Source organism: Poecile atricapillus, chromosome 2 (genome assembly GCF_030490865.1).
Source record: "Poecile atricapillus isolate bPoeAtr1 chromosome 2, bPoeAtr1.hap1, whole genome shotgun sequence".
NCBI lineage: Eukaryota > Metazoa > Chordata > Aves > Passeriformes > Paridae > Poecile > Poecile atricapillus.
The window spans coordinates 106,711,526-106,729,659 of NC_081250.1; the positions used below are offsets into that span (position 1 = coordinate 106,711,526).

At 44.8% G+C, this 18,134-nt stretch overlaps 1 long non-coding RNA gene across 2 annotated transcripts; it reads right to left on the reverse strand.

Moving 5' to 3' along the window:
• Positions 1-8,300: 8,300 nt before the first annotated feature.
• On the reverse strand, positions 8,301-18,026 carry LOC131575747 (uncharacterized). Of its 2 annotated transcripts, XR_009276846.1 has the most exons (4): positions 17,397-18,026; positions 11,097-11,447; positions 9,648-10,487; positions 8,301-8,671 (listed from the first exon to the last, which is right to left on the reverse strand). It is a non-coding gene; the product is annotated as an uncharacterized LOC131575747 (long non-coding RNA). The 2 variants fall into 2 exon arrangements; XR_009276845.1 differs by having other exon boundaries at positions 9,648-11,447.
• Positions 18,027-18,134: the final 108 nt, after the last annotated feature.

Below are 18,134 nucleotides of genomic sequence, written 5' to 3' on the forward strand. Positions count from 1 at the left end.
ATTTGGCCTGGCCATAAACTCTGGATCAAATCACTGTCTCATGTGGGTTAATGGTAGCTTTTCAACATTTCTCAGAGTTTCTCTTTGAGTCTCAAAGCAGCAAAAGAAGGCTGCATCCCAAAATGCATGTAGGAGTGATATTTATATTATCTTAGAATTTAAGCATTTCAATATGGAGTATTTTAGTATCAGTCCTGTATAATTTTCCAATTTACTGAAGATAGGTTCTCTAGTGATGCGAGGGGCTCCTCTCTGGAGCCTGAATACCATTAAGAATGTTTGTTCCCACTAGTCTTAACCTTAATAATTGCAACAAATTGATTTTAAATGGTGGATCAGGAAGGCCTGCAGAAAAGAGTAACTTTTTTGTATATATTCCATGTATTAAACATGCAGAATTAAGAAAATTGAGAGTCATCAAAGCACAATTTCCAAACAGACTTGCATCATTAAAAAGACATTTGGCTTCGTAGTTCAAGGTTAAGTTTGTTCCCAGAAGATGAGGTAATTTAGTAAAATAATAAAGCTCCCATTAAACAAACCCTGTAATAGAACTGAGCCTTAGCGGCTGCAAAGGAAGGAAACTGCAACTTCTGTCAAAGCACAGAGATGAGATTAGCGTTAATAAAGCATTCCTCACAAAGCAGAGTGATAGTAGATGGGGGAAAGCACATCCAAATAGCTCTCATTTCCACAGCATTTCCCTTCAGATATGGGCTTTTTAATTAGCCATCGGAAAGAAAACTGAAAGTGTACTTTCTCCTTCTCGGTTTCTCCCCGACTATTAATCTCTGTGCTGAAAACAGTGCCACCGGTCCATCTTATTGTTATTAGCTAGTGGAGACGTAAAAGAGCTACATTCATAGTCCTTATCGCAGCCCAGAGGTATTTCCTCTGTGTTATGAGGAGTATTTTGATTAGTTTTGACTGTGTCTGCAGGGAAGACACAGTTTATATTTTCCACAGCTAGAATAATTTCTAGAAATATGAAGATTCGTTCCAGCACTCGCCAGTATTTTTTGGTAGGGTTTAATGATTGAAAGAGTTTCATTGTTGTGCCACAGTCCTTCCTTTTTTAACTCCTCTTGGCTTCATGACTAAGTTTGAGGCAAAACATTGATAGTGGATGGTTCCTGGAGCAGGGTGCTGGTTTTTAATGAATCATTTGTTTGAGGAATGCAACTTTTCTCCCCTGTGACTGCCCTGTCCACTGACAGATGCAGATAATCACACATTTGAAGAGCCACAGAGGTATTCTCTTGGGAAGGATCTCAAAGGGACACCAAATCCTTTTTTCACTATGTCTTGACTTTTCTTAAAGTGCTTAACCTCCTTTTAAGAGCACAGGTGATGGCAAGTATCCAGCTGGTGCATCCCATACCTTCCATCTGTCAATGGAGACAAAATTCCTTTTCTCTTTGCAGCAGCCTAGTCTGTATATTTGAAGTCCATTACCTGAAGACTTGCTTCCTTTTCCCTTCATCTCATGAAATACTCAGTTTCCTTCCAGACAATGCAGCAGGTGGGGCCTGGGGCCACGCAGCAGCTTGGCGTGGTTGCCACTGGCAGATGCTCTCAGTCCTGCTTGTGCTCCATGTTCCCCCAGAGCCAAGTCTGTTTGGAAATTGTGCTTTGATGACTCTCAATTTTCTTCATTCTGCATGTTTAATATGTGGAATACACACGAAAAAAGTAATTATCTCCTGCAGGGGGACCCACACACAGCGCCGTGCTGGGCAGGAGCTGTTCTGCCCACCCCATTTCCCACACACAGCCCGGGGTACACGCACAGGCAGACGAGCAGTCACAGCACTTTTGCTTTCCAGGAAGAAAAGCTCCCTGATAAATCTGGTCACAGCAATCCAGGATGACGTGGCTCTGTGGTTCCCTGTGGCTTCTTACCATCTGGAGGAGAAAGGAAAGAGTAATGATCTCCTTCCCCTCTGCAGAAAGATGAGGTGGCTGGGCTGCCAGCCCCCAGGTAAGAGCCGTGACAACACTCAAAACTTGCAGTTCACTTGTTTCTAAAGTCTCATCAAAGGGAGACAAAAAGAAAAATTACACTGCTTCCCAGGTGTTCAGGTTTTGCTCGAGGGAACTGAAGGGAAATGTAACCCACTTTTGGGTATAACAGGAATAACACACGCTTATGTTTTCCTTCTTGAGGTTGCTAATTTTGCATGACTACTTCAGCTGAGGAAACCAGATTTTAAAAAATCAAGTGCTGGCAAAGTTCCTGTTGACTCAAGGAAACTCAGAACTGCATTCTTCTTTGGTTTATCTTTTGCTTCACACACAAACCTGAAGTAAGCAGGAGGTTTAGGAGTGCTAATTTGGGATCATTAAAAGTTCCTAAATAATTTAATGATGACCTCTACTGTTTTGTATGTGGAAAAAAACCCCAACCAAACCAAAAAGTCACAGCAGGGTAACAATGGAAAATGGCCACCTGATTCATGGATTCCTGTCACTTCAGATGTTTCCTACTCTGGCACACTAGGGATACAGCTCCAAATGAAGGATCAGGGTAAATTTCACTGTGAATTTGTTTTCTGCCATGGTTGTTAAGCCATCCAAGTGCTTTTACTCTCCACAGTTGCTATTACTGTAAACCAGGCAGGTCAGAGTTTTGCCTACTTTGGCTAATGCATGCCAGACCCAGATTTACTCTCTCAGTTTAGCCATTGCAACCTCTCACAAGCAGTAGTAGCTACACAGGAGCATCAGAGAGGAAACACTGCACCTCAGGCTGTGTAGGCAAATGTCAGCACCCAGGGCTGACCTTGGTACCCAGGAGCTCAGACACTGGGTGCCTGAAGCACCCTGCTTCTCTTTGCCTCCCTGTATCTCCAGTCTCAGTAGGGCAAAAACAATGTTCCTCCAATGTTGAGGCACTTAGATACAGTGAGCTAGTTCTGTATTTATGGGAGGTCTGGAGAAGATTCCTTCCACTGTTATAACATGTGCCTCAGAAGAGTCTTTGTCTACTGCAGAAATCTCCCTGCACCCTACAGTCAAGGGAGCAACAAAAAAGGTATCTAAAAAATGTGGCAGCAGTGCATAGTGGGCAGTGCTTGAAATCAAAACAAGGTCTTCAGGGAGCCAAACAAGCTTTCTAGTCCGGGAAAATTCCTGATCCCCAGTTTCCCAAAATGCCATGGCAAAACATAATTGTCACGGCTCTTCCTATCTCTAGCACGTGTCATTGAAATGGCCTGAATGAAGCTGTTATTTGTAGTGTGTAGCTCATCCAAAGCCTCTGTCAATGAAACCACTTAATTGCTTTCTTTGGGATATTATGCAATTGGCTTTTCTGTTGTAGTTTTCCTTGTCGAGGCGATAATCTTGTGACTCACTATCATGAGAGAGGCTTCTCTTTCCTGCCAGCCATAATCGTAATCCACTCATTCCTGAGACTGTGCTTGCCCCTTCAGATGGGAAGACATCTCCTGACTTTGTTGGTACCTTCAGGAACACATCAGAAGCTATTGTATTCTAATGAGGATAATGAGGTAAGGCCCTTAAGAGAAGCTGCAGGATGGAAGTAATGGTAGACAAAATTTCTTCTGCAGTTCATTAATATTAAATAATTTATTTGATATCTATTTGGGAAGTATTGGTACTGCTTGATTTCAAGCAGAGGGTTGCCTGTAGAATCATTCATAAATTCAAGCCTTCCCAGAGGCTACCCCAGAACCATTGAACCATTCTGCCACAAAACCTAATTGAGGAGCCCTGTTCACAAGTGTGGGGATCCATTCATCCCCACATTTAGTGTAAAGCAGGTGCTTTAAGCTCTGTGAATGTAAAAAGTGGATTCCTGAATGAGAGCTGGCAAGAACGAGCTCCCTTAAAATCCTGATAATTAGTTGTTAAGATGATTCAATTGTTTGGACAGATTCTCTGTCCAACAAAGAACTGAAAAAATTCAGGAGGCATTTAGATTCCAGGGTTTTTAACATGCTGGGGATAATAACCAGCCTTTTTGGAGGAGGTTTCTGTGAGTGCCTGCTGCTGGCAGCTCTCAGGGATGGGATGTGAGGTGAGAGAGGTCTTAGAGGGTTCAGTGCAACATTACTCTACCTACTGCAGATTTTTCAGGTTTTCCTTTTTCCATGCTCTACTCTCTTTTTACCTACCTTCCTTCTGGCTCCTCTCCTCCTCACCAGGCACTGAGGCTGTGCAGCACCTCCCTCAAACCATAAGAAGCACTGAATATCAGGAGATAAGTATCTAGCAGGGGGTGTTCAGGTAGGCAGTCAAGCTGAAGCACAGCTTTTGGAGGAGATGTGCTGCTTTGGTTTGTACTGAATTTTGTGACAGATCATGGAGCCTGCTCCGTCATGGCTGCTTCCCCATGGCCAGGCAGCTCCAGCAAGCCAAAGGGAGTGGTAGTTTTGCTAGTTTTACTTGTGAAGCTCCAAAAGCAGCCTTCATCTCTTGCTCTGTCAAAGTTTGCTGCCTTGGCCTGCTATCAGAGCTTATTCTGCTGCATACCTATTAAAAAGAAGTCCAGAATTTTTTTGATTTTTTATGGGGTTGACCCAAGCTGTCAGTCCAAGAACCAGCTTTACAAGAGGTGCGTGATGCACACCCACCTCAGTGGTGATGGAACAGAGCCCAGCAAAGCTCTGCAGGGTGCAGATGAAACATTCCCTGGCTCAGGGTGAGACAAAAAGGTGATAAACAGCAGCACCTGGGGAATATTCCCCTTCCCACCTACCACCACCACCTTCTTTCTTTCTCAAAAACACAAATAAGCCAACTCAATTTGCATTTTCATAGCTGGGAGTGATTGCTAAATTAATGAGCGCTGCTATTTATATCAAAATAATCACAGTCCTAAACAATTCCTTGGAGGCATCAGTATGGAAGGTAAGATTCTGGGCTACGATTTGACAGGTTTCAGGCAACACTTGTCATCTGAAGGAGGAAAATACATCCCAAATACAAAAAGAAAGAGAAAAAAAAACTTTATGATATTTCAGATAATCTGAGAGAAACTGGAATAAGAAAGTTATGTGAGCAGTGTATACAGACTTGGCTTGCTGGCCTTAACATTATTCAGAGGAAATACTTTTGCTAAGCAGCTTCCTTTAACCATCTTAGTTGCCACAACCCTGCTAGGGAGTTCAGCATTAAGCTGTCCTGCCCAGATGCACAGGGTACTCAGCATTGTTCCCGGAGTGTGTGAAGAGCCCTTGCAGGCCAGCTCTGTCCTCACTGCCTTTGGCTGAGTTCCTGCAAAGTGAATCTCTTGGCTTAGTGCAGAGCTTGTGAGGCCACTTAAGTATCTCTGACCCCTTAATGAAGTTTTTAAAAGGGCTTCATAAATCTTCATCACTAAGAATTGCTTAAAGCCCTGCAGGGTTTCTCTAGTGGCATTAACCACTAAAACAACTAGACAGGCTCAGGTCTATTTATTGCATTCATCTTCATTATTCCATGGATTTTCCTCCTTTATAGTCTTTTACATAAGCTGCAACCGAGAAAGGGAGCTCAGGAGTGGGAGCTCTGAGTCAACACTGCCTGTCTGGCAGTTTGTAGCCATCCACTGTGACTACATCTGATCAGTCCTCTTCTTGGGAATGTTTTCTGTGCAGGCAGCAACCGTATGTTGGTCATTTATCCTTCCTTATTTAAATCACTGTGTTGTTACTCATTAGGGAAAGAACCTCATTTTTGCCTTTCCTGTGAAAACATACCTCAGGTTACAGCCTGACAGCTTCAAAATGGATTAGTTACCTGCCTGCCCTTCCATTTAATTTTTTTCTTGGAATTTTGGCTGACTTTGATAATGGCTTTTTATGAGTAGCCTGAATGTTCTCTGAAATAACTTCCAGCTCAATGGATATGTAAAGATTGCTGGGAAGGTACGATGGTTTTTTTAAACTTTTTTCTTACCATATATTGTGCTCTCCACAGTGAGTGTGGAGATTCCATACACTCTGTACAGGTTGTTTGACTCTTCACCTCTGCAAAGTGAGGGCAGAAGAGTCATGGTTGAGGTTCACAAAGAGAAAAATACTCCAGTGCAGGTAAAGTTGTTGAAACCAGTGAGACACTTTGAAGGAATGTTTTCAAGGCTAATTCCACAGACAATAAAGGACTAAGGCTCTACTGAGCTTTTGAAGGATTGGAGATCCTTGTGGTCCAACATGGTCCAGCCAAGCTAGGCTTCCCATTCCATCACAAAATCATACTTTTGTGAGCTAGATGATTTTCATGGTTTCCTTTTCAGCTGGCATTTTGTTTATGCCGTCAAGATATGGTGGAGTGCCATGTAAGTGCTACTTTAGAGCCATTGTGATGTTATTTTATTTTGCTTTAGATTTATTTGCATTACAAGAAGGTCTCAGGGACTGAGCCTCAGGGAGGACTGAAAGCCTGCATGGAGCAGAAGAGATGCATTATGTTTGTGAAGTCCAACAAGAACTTTTTATTGAAGGGCTTGACACCGAAGTATTAAGTCTTCCAGAAGTGCCAGTTATGATTAGGAAATTCATCTAAATTCCTAGTCTGGTTCAAGACTGGAAGAAAAAGTAAAGTCTGAAGAACATGGGGGAGGCTCAAAACTCAGACTGTGATGTGTGAAGTGAGTTACTTGAGGCATTAAAGGAGAGCTCCAGACTCTGCTGAATTGGTATTTCTTCCACTGAGATGAGTATTATTACTCTACTCAGTAGAGTATTCTGGATGGTGTCATGCTGTGATGCTTTCCCACGTGAGCCAGTCAGAGAATTGTTTTTAGTATAGGGAGCTGTAGGGTAGGTTTCATGATGCAGTGTTTCTGCTCTAGAACACATTGGTCAATAATGTGCTAGGGACACTCTTTTGCCCTAACAGGGATAAGATTAGATGTTATCTGCCTTCCTGGCTGCTTAAAGGCAATGCAGGTTCACCCAAGTGCTTACTTACATAGCTGTTAACAAAAATTCAAATTAGGTCATAGTTTTCAAGTCCTCAAAAGACCAAAATTGCAGGCAGGGGACAGAAGAAGTCAAACACCACCATATCCTGAGGTCCACAAAATGCCAGGAAGATGGAGAGATGAGAAAGAAGGTTTCAGCAAGTGACTCACAGTCCATGCTTTAAGAAAATATGGAAGAATCCTAAATCATGGCCCAAATGACCTGCCAGAAATCCTTACTCAGTCCTGAGTCCCACACACAGCTTGATCCTTTGCATATAAGCCAAACATAAAAGGCTGTGAGCAGAAACCCAGGAAGGTGGGTGGGTGGGTGGTCACTGTTGGTGGCCAAGGTGTTGTCACTGACCATATACCTGCTCCTAACCCTATCAATTTAAGCCTTCCGCTACCTGCAAGTTAGCTATCTAAATGTCTTCAAGGATATCAGCCTCAGGATTCAGCTGAGGCTTCGTGTACACTCTATTTCTCAGTGATACAGCTCACATGACTGTAAATCTCTGATGTAAAATGAACCAGGCTGGGGTAGGAAAGTGACACTGGACTAGCTCTCCTGTACTAGGAATTTGGAGCAGAGATGCTTCATGGCTATGAAAACACTCAGGAAAGGCAAAGTTTAAGTTCATACAGTGAACTATCACACCACAGTCCCATGATACACTGCCTTTGCCAGCTAAGCTGCTGCAGCCAGCTCCTGCCCCAGATGCTTGTTCCCACCTCTGGCCTGCAGTTTGTCACCTCCTCAGCTGTGCCAAAACAACTTCGTGTAGAGCAGGGATTAAATCAGCTCGCTGAAGTGATGGAAGTTAAAAATAAATTCTTTGTGGGTGGAGCAGAGGAAGAGCTATTTTTAATCGTAATCACTTCAATGGTCTTTCTTCTAGTGTGGTCCCACAAGGAATTTCATTAATACAACTGGGAGAAGGCAGTGAATTTCTGTGCTGGCACTGGAGTGACTCCTCCAGGCAGAAGAGTCCTTCCTGGCAGGGGGAAAGGATTTCTGCAGCCAGGATTGCACCAGGGCCAGTGGGCTGCAGAATTGTACCTTCCAATATACAGAATTATGACTTCCCTACCCAAGTCAAAACTAGACTCAGGTGTCCCAGGCTCTCCATTAGCTATTCTGCCTCCTAGATTCTCATAGCACTCATTAAAAAATTATTGCATGTGAGCCAGCATTACCATTAATAAAAACAAATAAAGAGACACTGATGGTTTTTTCCTGTTTTATAAACAAATACTCCTTGTAATCACTCTGAATACTAACCTCCTCCACAATTTACTATGGTATGGCTAGATGTCACCCATTAAAATCTATTCAAATACGAAATGCACAGTGAATTGAGAATAAAAAAACATCAGAAGAGATGGAAAACCAGGTTTTATTAAATAAAGTTTCTTCCATAATCAAGAAAGGAAATATTTTATACAATGCTTAAAAAGCATTGAAAGTTTAAGGAAAAACATCTGAAAAGAGTTCAAACAGTTGCAGTGCAGCTACAACTTGAAAATTCACAGAATAACTCAGCAACTTTCTTTTGTTTTGGCTAATTCAGCAATTTATTTTTATTTTGGCTTTGGTCATTACTGTGCTTAGATGAGCTTCTCTGTGAGTGAGTGACATGTGCAAAGCCTTGGTGATGTCTTGTGTTCAGGCACCTCAGGGATTTGTTTCTGTTTGAACATGAAACACCTTCACATGCATTCAAATGCTCCTGATGCATTTCTCCGGAAGCTTTGTACCTGTGAAACATGAGCAGATTTCAAACTGCTGTCACCTTTTGAAATAAATAATTAATTACACTTCTTTTTGTGTGTCATTAACAGCATTAAAAATTTTCCTGTGATATTGACTGAGTTTCAAAGCACTTCTCAGGAAAATGGGGCAGTAGTTTAATTGCCATGACACAGGAAAATGAAGCAGCATCCTGAGTGCCACACCAAGGCATCCTTCTTTTGGGACTCACGATCTGTGTTCTGGATCACTCCAGTTCCTGGATGTTTGGATATACGGACAGGATTTAAATTTAAATTCCTAGACTCTGAGTATGTTTAGTATGTCCTTCAATTCTCTTCAAATAAATAGAACCAAGGGCATAGTGAGTCAGTTTTGTAATTAGGTTATATAATTATCTCATGAACTCTGTACAAATTACCTCTTCTCTGTATTGTTTTTGCAGTGCATTGTTTTTCTTGAATAATATGGCACATATCCAGTATATATTGCAGTCAATAAAGTACCCCAGTTTATAGTTTGATGGCTCACAAATGAATAACTGACATCAACAAAAATAATTAAGTCAATGCCCTTTTTAGTACCGTCAGTACTATTCATTTAGATCACCAAATTTATTTTTAATTATTAACATGTTTCCTGAAAATCATCTTTTCCCATTTTTTTTATTGCCAAGAGGTAAGCACAGATGAACCATATTGCTCAGGTTTCAACAGATTTGTGATTCTAAGGCTGACATTAGCATGTAATGATGTAAAGGAAATTGCATTTTATTGCATTTTAATTAAATGGGTCAACTTGAGCAGGCCTTTCTTCATCAAAATTCCCATCAGACTTAAGTCCTCCATCACTTGATTTTATTTACTTCTGGAGTTTTGCACAGCAGGCCTTTGCCTTCAAATAGACAACTGATAAAATAATTTAATCCACTAAACAGTGCACTTTTGACACATGGAAGAAATGTTGTTTTGGGTCCATTCTCACATTTAGCATTCAGCCAAGGTCTTCCAGGTTTGTTCCTGTTCATTTGGTCCAACAGCATTAAATTGAGGGGGTCTCCTTTTCCAGTTGAAAAGTCTGCTTTCCAGTTCTTTCCATAGGCTCGACCTAGTCAGTTGTATGCTCCACAAGTCCAAATGCTGAGCAATGGTTAACTTATTTCAGTACAGAATATTTTTAATCTTCTGGTAGCTACAGCTCACAACAATTAGGTTTTCCTCTCTATGCTTATTAGAGGAATCACTTGTGAAAGATATGTCACCTTCTGGACCTCAGAGGTACATGTAGTTCCAAGCAGGCACAAGGAAAAATACATTTTTTTCCACTTCTTGCAAGCAGAAATGAAGTAAATTTGTTTGGAAAACTCCTGCTAAAGGAAATGTCATTCAACAATTCTGTTGAAGTTATGAAAACCAAAACCAAATTAATTTGAAAACTTATTACAGGTCACAGACGCAGTTTGTGATTTGGGTAGTAACTATTCTCCTAGGCAGTAGGAACTAAAATAAGAGTGTAGCATAAATTCTGGTTTCAGGCTGAATTACAACCCGCTCCAATTCCATGTGTGAAATAGCTTGGGGCATATTCATGTAAGCCCCTACCTTTAAAATAAAAAAGGCTTAAAATCTTCAGTCCAGAGCACAGGCAGCAGTTTCAACCAGTTCAGGAGTTGTTGCTTTCTCTGTGCCTGCTGACCACAGAGAAAACAAGAGATTTTGCTATAGTTTCTGGTGGCTGAGAAAGGATGAGGTGCTGAAGTTTTTTGCTTCTGGTCCAGGAGTGACAGATCTTTCCTAGCACTCCAGATGTGAGCCTGTTACCAAACTGAGAGAAGTGAAAAAAAAACACAAAGCACTTTTACCACCCTCTCGAGATGAACCTTGTTGCATATTTGATTCCAAGGTGATTTTCTTTAACGGGCTAAATACTTCAAAATTAAATGTTTTGACTGATACAAAAAATTTTGGAGGGAAAGAGTTTGGCTTAATGTAGAAGCTGAAACGCTTTGATTTAAGTAGTGGCATGTAAAGCTGTGTCCCTACAGCCCAGCTGGTGGTCTGTGGGGAGTGGCGCTGCATAGGGTGTCACCTATGGGGCATTTGGGGGAAAGCTGAAAATAGGCAGGGAAAAGCCCTCCAGCCAGCTAAGCACTGCTGAGCTTTCGTCTCCCAAAACTCCTAAGCTTTGACAATCCCACCTCTGTTGGATTTATCCGTGACGCCATGAGATGCCACTGATGTCAGTGCTTGTGGTTGTCCTTTCTGCTGGGGTCACTGGCCCCCAGAATTAAGAAAACGTAAGTTTATAAGGGTGTGCTGGCCATGGAGATGGATCTGCCATCTTCAGTGTCCAATGGCATGGCATCTGTGCCATAAAGAGGTGCTGTTAAACCTGACTGAGCCTGACATAAATAAATGAGAGCACCAACATTACCTTTACTGAACTTGTTGAGTTCATTACAGGAGCTATGGTAGTTGCTGAGTTAGCACTGATTAGGTTTGTTTGGGACCAACAGCCTCCAAGCTGTGATAGCAGAAAACTCTGTGTTAGCTGACCAAATATTCCTCTGAAGTTTGTATAAGAATCTGCTTAAAGCCAGTTTAGTGAAGCTGAAACCACGACTTGAAGGGCCGAGTTGCAATTCTTGCTGGTAACCGCAGAAGTGATCCACTGGCAAGGTTTACTTCTGCAAGAGGTGTTTCCATGGAGGTCTGTGGCACTGGTTCTTCAAGTCGTCATGAACAAGGACAAATTTCAGCTGAATGAGTAGCCTTAGACCTAGATCTGGATAAATGAGCAAAGACACAGAAGCTGAGCTTCTTTGTAAGCCCCTTTTCACACGCCCTATCAGAAGAAAACAACCTACAGTAACATTACAATGAAAATGTGCTGCTGCAAAGCAAATAACCTATGTAAATTTATACTAAAACTGTGTTGTTGGCAGTTTTTAGATTATTTTTTCAGAGGTGAATATTGAAGTTGTGTGTTGCTAAACTTATGTGTGATTGTCATTGGCAAATGCTAAATGTAAGATCCAGCTATCAACCTGATTACTGATGGATGTTACCAGCAACTCTCTGAAGTTATCCTGTATTGCTCCTGCATGGTATTTTCTTCAGAGTTTATTGAAAGTGCATAGGTATTTTTTTTTTTTTAACCCTTGGAAACAGTAGTCACTCTATACATCATATTTATTTACTCTGAGGATTGCTTACTTCAGAAAAAGGCTACTAACTCTATCCATATTAAGAATAAAAAAACCCCAAAAACCTCAAACCTCAGTAACATTAGGATTACTCCTATCTCCTTTGTTACAGTGTTCCATCTTTAATAGTAAAACTATTTTGTCCATCAAGAAAGATAAATCAGAAATTATTACAATGTGTGTATGTAAAAAATGTAAGAAAATGCACTAAGAAAAACCTTAGGTATACTAGACTACGCTACTTCTTCCTCATCTAATTGGCATTAAAAAAAAGTCGTTTGACTCTTTAAAGTTCAATCATCTGTGACCTCTTAAAATCAATCAATAACAGCAGGGGAACAATATATTATAGTCACCTAGTTTTGGGATGATCAGCTTTTTAATTGTTCTTTTTACTGTTTGCAGATACTGGCGTCCTTTTTCTATTGAATTATAAATTCAGCGTGAGCAGCAATAACGAATTCATAACCCCAACCTTCTCCTAAAGTAATCGAAAAGTACGGATTATTTGCACACCCTCTTTGGTCGTGGAGGCTTAGGCGAAATGGATAAACACTGGCAGTGATTACATGAATGAAATGGAAATTGCGGTATTCCCACGGCGAACGTATATATTTATATTTCTAACTGCAAATAGAGGGCTGTGTCCGCGAAGCCATTAACACCGAGGGTAAGAAAAGCAAAAGGGAAGGAAGGCGTCGCCTCCCCGGAGGTGAATTAGCAGCATCGCTTATCTTCGGGCCGATGGGCTGGGTCCCGCCCGGCCGGGACTCCCTCCGACACCTCCATCTATCAAAAGGAGGGAGAAGCCTGGGTCTGCGGGGATGGCAGGCAGCGCCAAGGGGGGTACACACATTTTGCCTGCCCGTGGGGTCGTACACGTCTCTTCGTTGGAAACCTCTCCACATCTCCTCGGTCTCCATCCTACCTCCCGTGGCATGCTTGCTCATACCTTCCCGAGGCAGGAGCCATCCACTTACTTTTAATAGCAGCGAGGAGCAAGGCTATTAATAAGCTATCTAATTACCCTGAGCTGCTAACTCTAAAATCTCTCATTCTGTGATGTGGTTGTTTTGATTTGATTTTCCAATCTAGTAGCGCTTGCACGTACAGAACTGGTCAGACTCGCTCTGGAAGATATTATTTTAACGTTTAAAAATTTACTTTCATTCCAAGCAGGAACAAAGTCCCCAAAATTTGACATTTCACACGAAATAAGCAAGTTAAAAAAATATTAGCTGGGATGGAGGGAAGCGGTTCGCTTAGCTGGGATTACGAATGTCGTTGTTTGGGGGTTTATTATGATTATTATTCGCACGTGTTCTCAGACGTTTCGGTCAGGCAGGTAAATGGAGAGGAAAGCGGTTTCAAAAAGGAAGACGAGAGGTTGCCACGATGCCAAGAGAAACGGAGCGGCCCCGCCAGAGCTCGGCGTGGACACGTATGGAACGGAGATAGCCCCGAAAAATGTTTCCAAGAGAACAGTATTCATTTTGACCTGTGGAAAACATTTCACCGGAAGATTGTGACCTGTTCTGATGGTTTATTTTATTTCCTGGATAGAGAAGTAAGAAGGCAACTGTGTGGGGGGTTTCCCAACGGGTTTCTGTGCATGCATAAGCCGATATTTCCTTCACAGTGTGCGGCAGCGGCGACAACAGTCCCAGAGAATAGTCGGTGATGATTTTTGTTTGATTGGTTTTTTTGTTGGTGTTTTGATTAGTTTAGTTTTTGTTGGAGTTCTTTTGGGAGGGGTGGGTTTAAGTGAGAAAGAATTAACTCTGTGCTGCGGGCATGGGGGCGGAGGCAGGGTAGCTAATTGCAGATCGGATTTGATATTGCTTAACATCCGTGATAGGGAACGGGGGGAGGATGAGGAGAAGCCCGGCTTTAAAGCGCTGTGGAGAAGTGCGGCTCTGCCGTGCCCCGTGTCCCGCCGTTCCCGGCTCTCTCCCAGAACGACCTCTCTCAGCAAGAAACCCTTTCCCGGGTTTTCCTCCCAGATCCAGCAGAAGCGAGCTCTGAAAACCTTCCCCAGCACCCAGACAGGAACGGACAGTGATCCCTACGGCTCCGGCCCGGGAGACGCGGCGGCGGGAAGGGCTCTGGGCTCCCACCCCCCGCCCCCCGTTCCCCTCGACGGGGCGGCGGGAGCCAGGGTGGGGGCCTTTCCTTCTGGCCTTGTTGTCTCGAAACGGATTCTTTCACTAGGTGTGAAAGCCGACTCGCACACGGAGTCGAGGTACTTGAGTTATCGACAGTTGTGCGCAGAAAGGGGTGCTGCAATTAAAAATCATACATAATATTCGTCGCCGCAAGCAGTAAGTGGAACACAGTCCCAGCTCTTTGAGCAAGGGCAATGAGGTGCCCGTTGATGAAAGAGTCAGAATTAGGCCATTTTAGTCACCGATTCTCAAAACCTTTAAAACGGCCGAGGAACAATGAAAGTAATCCTTAACTCACTTTCAAAGTCCCTGTGTATGTGCTGGAAAGAGACAAAATGTGTAAGGACAGAAGCAGCTAAATCGTGCTTTTTAGGTGCTGCGTGGGTTCCGGCTGCCTCCCGGTCACCCCGAGAACTGGAGGGCATCGCCTGCGTCCTGCGCGCCCCATCGGGGCTCGGCGTGCGGGTACGCGGAGCGCCGGCTCCGGGAGTCAGGTTACGGGGCAACAGGAGCCTCCTCCGCGCGTTTTGTTGGGTTTATTTATTCATTTATTTATTAAGGTTGAAATCATTAACCAGCCGGACCTCAGAGACTGGAGGGAGGGCAAATAAAAAGAAGCTGCAGATCATTAAAAAAATCAACAATAACAAAAAAAAAAAAACAAACAAACAAAAAAAAACACACCAAAAAAACCACCCACAACAAAAAAACCCCAACCACACAGAAAGCACACACTTGGGTACACACTGCATAAATGTCCGTGCGGGCTCTCTGCTGCCTGATGTTTATTTGAGCGTCAAGTGTTGAAAGACACCGTGGAAATCACCCAAAACCACGCGGCAGCAGGTCACCAGTGACCGAGAGGCCGCTGACTGCCTCGGGGAATATCCTTCTGTCCCTCTCCCCGCCGTCGGGCACGGTTTCAGCCAGCGGGGGAACCGAGCGGGCAAGGTTCCGTGAGCCGGGTCAGGGTGTCCTGCTCCAAGGGACCCGGAGCCTGCCGCCTCCGACCCGCGAGGACCCCTGGAGCACCCGGCAGCCCTTCGCTAGGAGTTTCAGGGAAAGAAAAAATAATCCCTCCTCATCCTTGATAGTTTGGGAGTCCGTCCTCACCACGGGAGACATCTGGTCTATCGCAAAGGGCACGTTCACCGTGCCCGCCCCTGCCCGTGCAGTGGTGTATACAGAACCTTGCTGCTTTGGGGGTCAGTTCGGCTGACCACTACCCTTAGCTCCCCGGGCTGTCCCAGCCGGCCCGAGACGGAGGTGGTGGGTGGTGTCAAAGGCCCCTGTCCCTCTGAAATCCATCTTTTCTCCTGCGGATGCGGGTTGCTCCGCCGGCTTCGAGCGCCGTTCCTGCCTCAGGAGCTTGAGCCCTGCGCTGCCGGCAGCGGGAAGCTCGGAGCCGGCCGGCGGGCAGCTCCCCTCCGGGCTGAGCGCTCCCGAGAGCCGCCGGTGCCCCGATCGATATGTTCTCTTCAATGTCACAGCCGCTGGACAATGGAAACAGTTCATATCGTGGGGTGGCCTTGATAACAGTATATTTTAAGTAGCGCGGATAAGCGAAGGGGAGAAGAGAGGGGGAGAGGTGCCGGCACGTCGCCGGTAATAACCGCGGCGCTTATCAGCCCGGCCTAAACTCCCCAGCAGTTTCTAAAGTACATTAAGTTACATAAACACGTCTCGGAAAAGAATACACTCCAGCCTGCGATAGTCACCAAAGTGACCCCTCGTACGGCCTCGCACCCGAACCCGCCGGGCCCCCACGGCCGCAGCGCCACGGGAGCATCGGGGCCCGACCCGGCGGGCGAATTCCGCTGCTCCCGGGACTGTCCGGGCCGAGGGGCAGCGAGGGTGCGGTCGGATCGAGCCTTCCCCTCCTCCCTAGTGCACCCCTGGTAAGGAATCACGTTTGCAGAGACCCGAGAGTGGGGGAAGGAGCAACAGCTCTGCGCTTGCACACCGCTTACCCCCAACCCTTTTTTGGGAGGTTGAAGTGCCCGCGAGAGAATTTGCCTTAATTGGATACGAAAGTTTTTTTAACCCCAATCTGCCTTCTTCCCTCTTTGGCCACAACGACCAGGAGCGATGGTCACCTCGCTGGCACCTCCTCCCCGGCGGTGTCTTCCCGCACCCCCCTGCCCTCAAAAATGTCCCTGCACACGCAGCCCCGCTACCTAACCCAGGCATGGTGCAGGAGATACCCGAGAGCCTGCCGGAGCCCCGGGGTGAAAGTTACGTCAGCAGAGAGGGATTTGGGAAAGGAGTGACGTAAGGAAGAGTTAGGAGTCTATGATATGAGCAATTCCACGGCAAACCCGAAACGAAAAGGAATGGAGAGGAACGGGGTAACTGGGAATGGTTTCCCACGCTGGTCCCAGTGTAAGTCGGGTTTTCTTATCGTGTTTATCGGAGGAAATAAAACGAAGCTTGTTGCCCGGCTATAACGTAAACAGGCTAATCGGCAGGGAAAAAAACCAAGGCGCCTGAGTGTAAAACACGGGTCACTTTGGAGCCAGGGAAAGAGGCGCCTGCCAGGCCAACCCGGCCGTTCTTCTCAGCCATCCTCACCTTTCGGGCAGGCACCCTCCGAGCCCGGGCGGGTCCCCACCTCCCATCATGGGTTTACATGAGCACCAGCAAACAAAGCCTGGTGCTTGAAAAAAAAAAAAACCAACAAAAAAACCCCCACGAGATTTCTCGCTTTATATCCAGTTATACACGTGTTTGAAATACCCTCGTGTTTAGCTGGAGAAGGGGCATCCAAAAGGCTGAAAGGAAACGCGGGATTTAAAGCTCGGCGCTTTTCAGCACAGAAACCCAAGCAGGGGGGAAGCGGCGTGGGCATCGACTCCCGCCCCGCGGCTTCCACTGCTCTTGTCTCACATTTGCAGGTAAAAAACACGGCAAAAATGTTTTACGTTTCAAGCTAGGATCGGAGGACGAGCCTGGCAGAAGACAAATCACTGCCCTCGCTTGCAAAATCTTATTTTCTATTTAATATTGCACTCACTAAAGTACACCTAAAAGTAAAAAGAAAAAAAAGTCACTTTAGCCTGGCAGGGTGACCGATACTGTTTAACGATATTATTTAGAGACAACTGACAAGGAAGAAGTATCACCTTTAATCATACCATTTAATAAAGAAACGGTTTCTCGGGAGAGCGATTGTTTTCCGATCAAACCCCTGCCGCGCTATACCACAAAAATTAATGCGAGCAGTAAACTTCCAAGTCACAATCAGTTCACCAATGCCGGCAGAGCGGATCGCTACAGCCAGTGTTTTACCGTACCCCCGGCACTGCAAATTCTTCACCTCCCGTCCACCTCGCCTGGAAAGACCGAAAGAAAAGCCGTGCCTACCCCAGGAGCGACGGCACCGCGCATCAGCAGGTTTGGGCTCGGTTTCTGTCAGGAGGGCTCATGCCTGCCGGCTGCCGAGAGCCCGGCTCTGCTCTAGTCCAGCCCTTTGCCGCAGATGACTTTCTGTACAAACTGATGATGACAGATATCCAGCTGATAACCTCTGGTGAACGAAGTTATTTTAATTTCCAGTCACTTTCCTGCTAAGTACCATATCAGTTTGTACACAGCTGAGATAAGAGGGTTGAGGAGCGGGGGGGTAATAAGAAAGAAACGGAGGAAAAAATCGCCAGCTGTTGGGATGGACACATCCCACAGCTTGCTTTGGTTTCACCTGATGGTTGGGGCAACTCAAGGAGGAGCCACATTTTTTCATCACGGATAGCTCGGATTTTGACGAGCAAAACCTAAGGAGATTTGAGGGAGGGATAAGTCCGCCTGGTTGCTTAGGGCGAAAGCCAGGCACACATCCCCCCCCGGGCCGCTGCCAGGGGACATTCGCTGACATGCCGGGAGGCGCGGAGAAAAAAAAAAACAAACAAAAAACAACAAAAAACCTCACAGAAGTTGAATATTCACCATAAAAAAATAAATTATCCGGGAAGGAGAGAAGAGTGTGCATTATTTCAGGGTTAAAATAAAATAAAAAAGAAAAAAGGGAAAAAAAAAAAAAAAAAGAAAAGACTGGGGTATTTGGCAGAGCCAGCCCTCTCTGCTGGTTCCTGCTCCCCGAGCAGG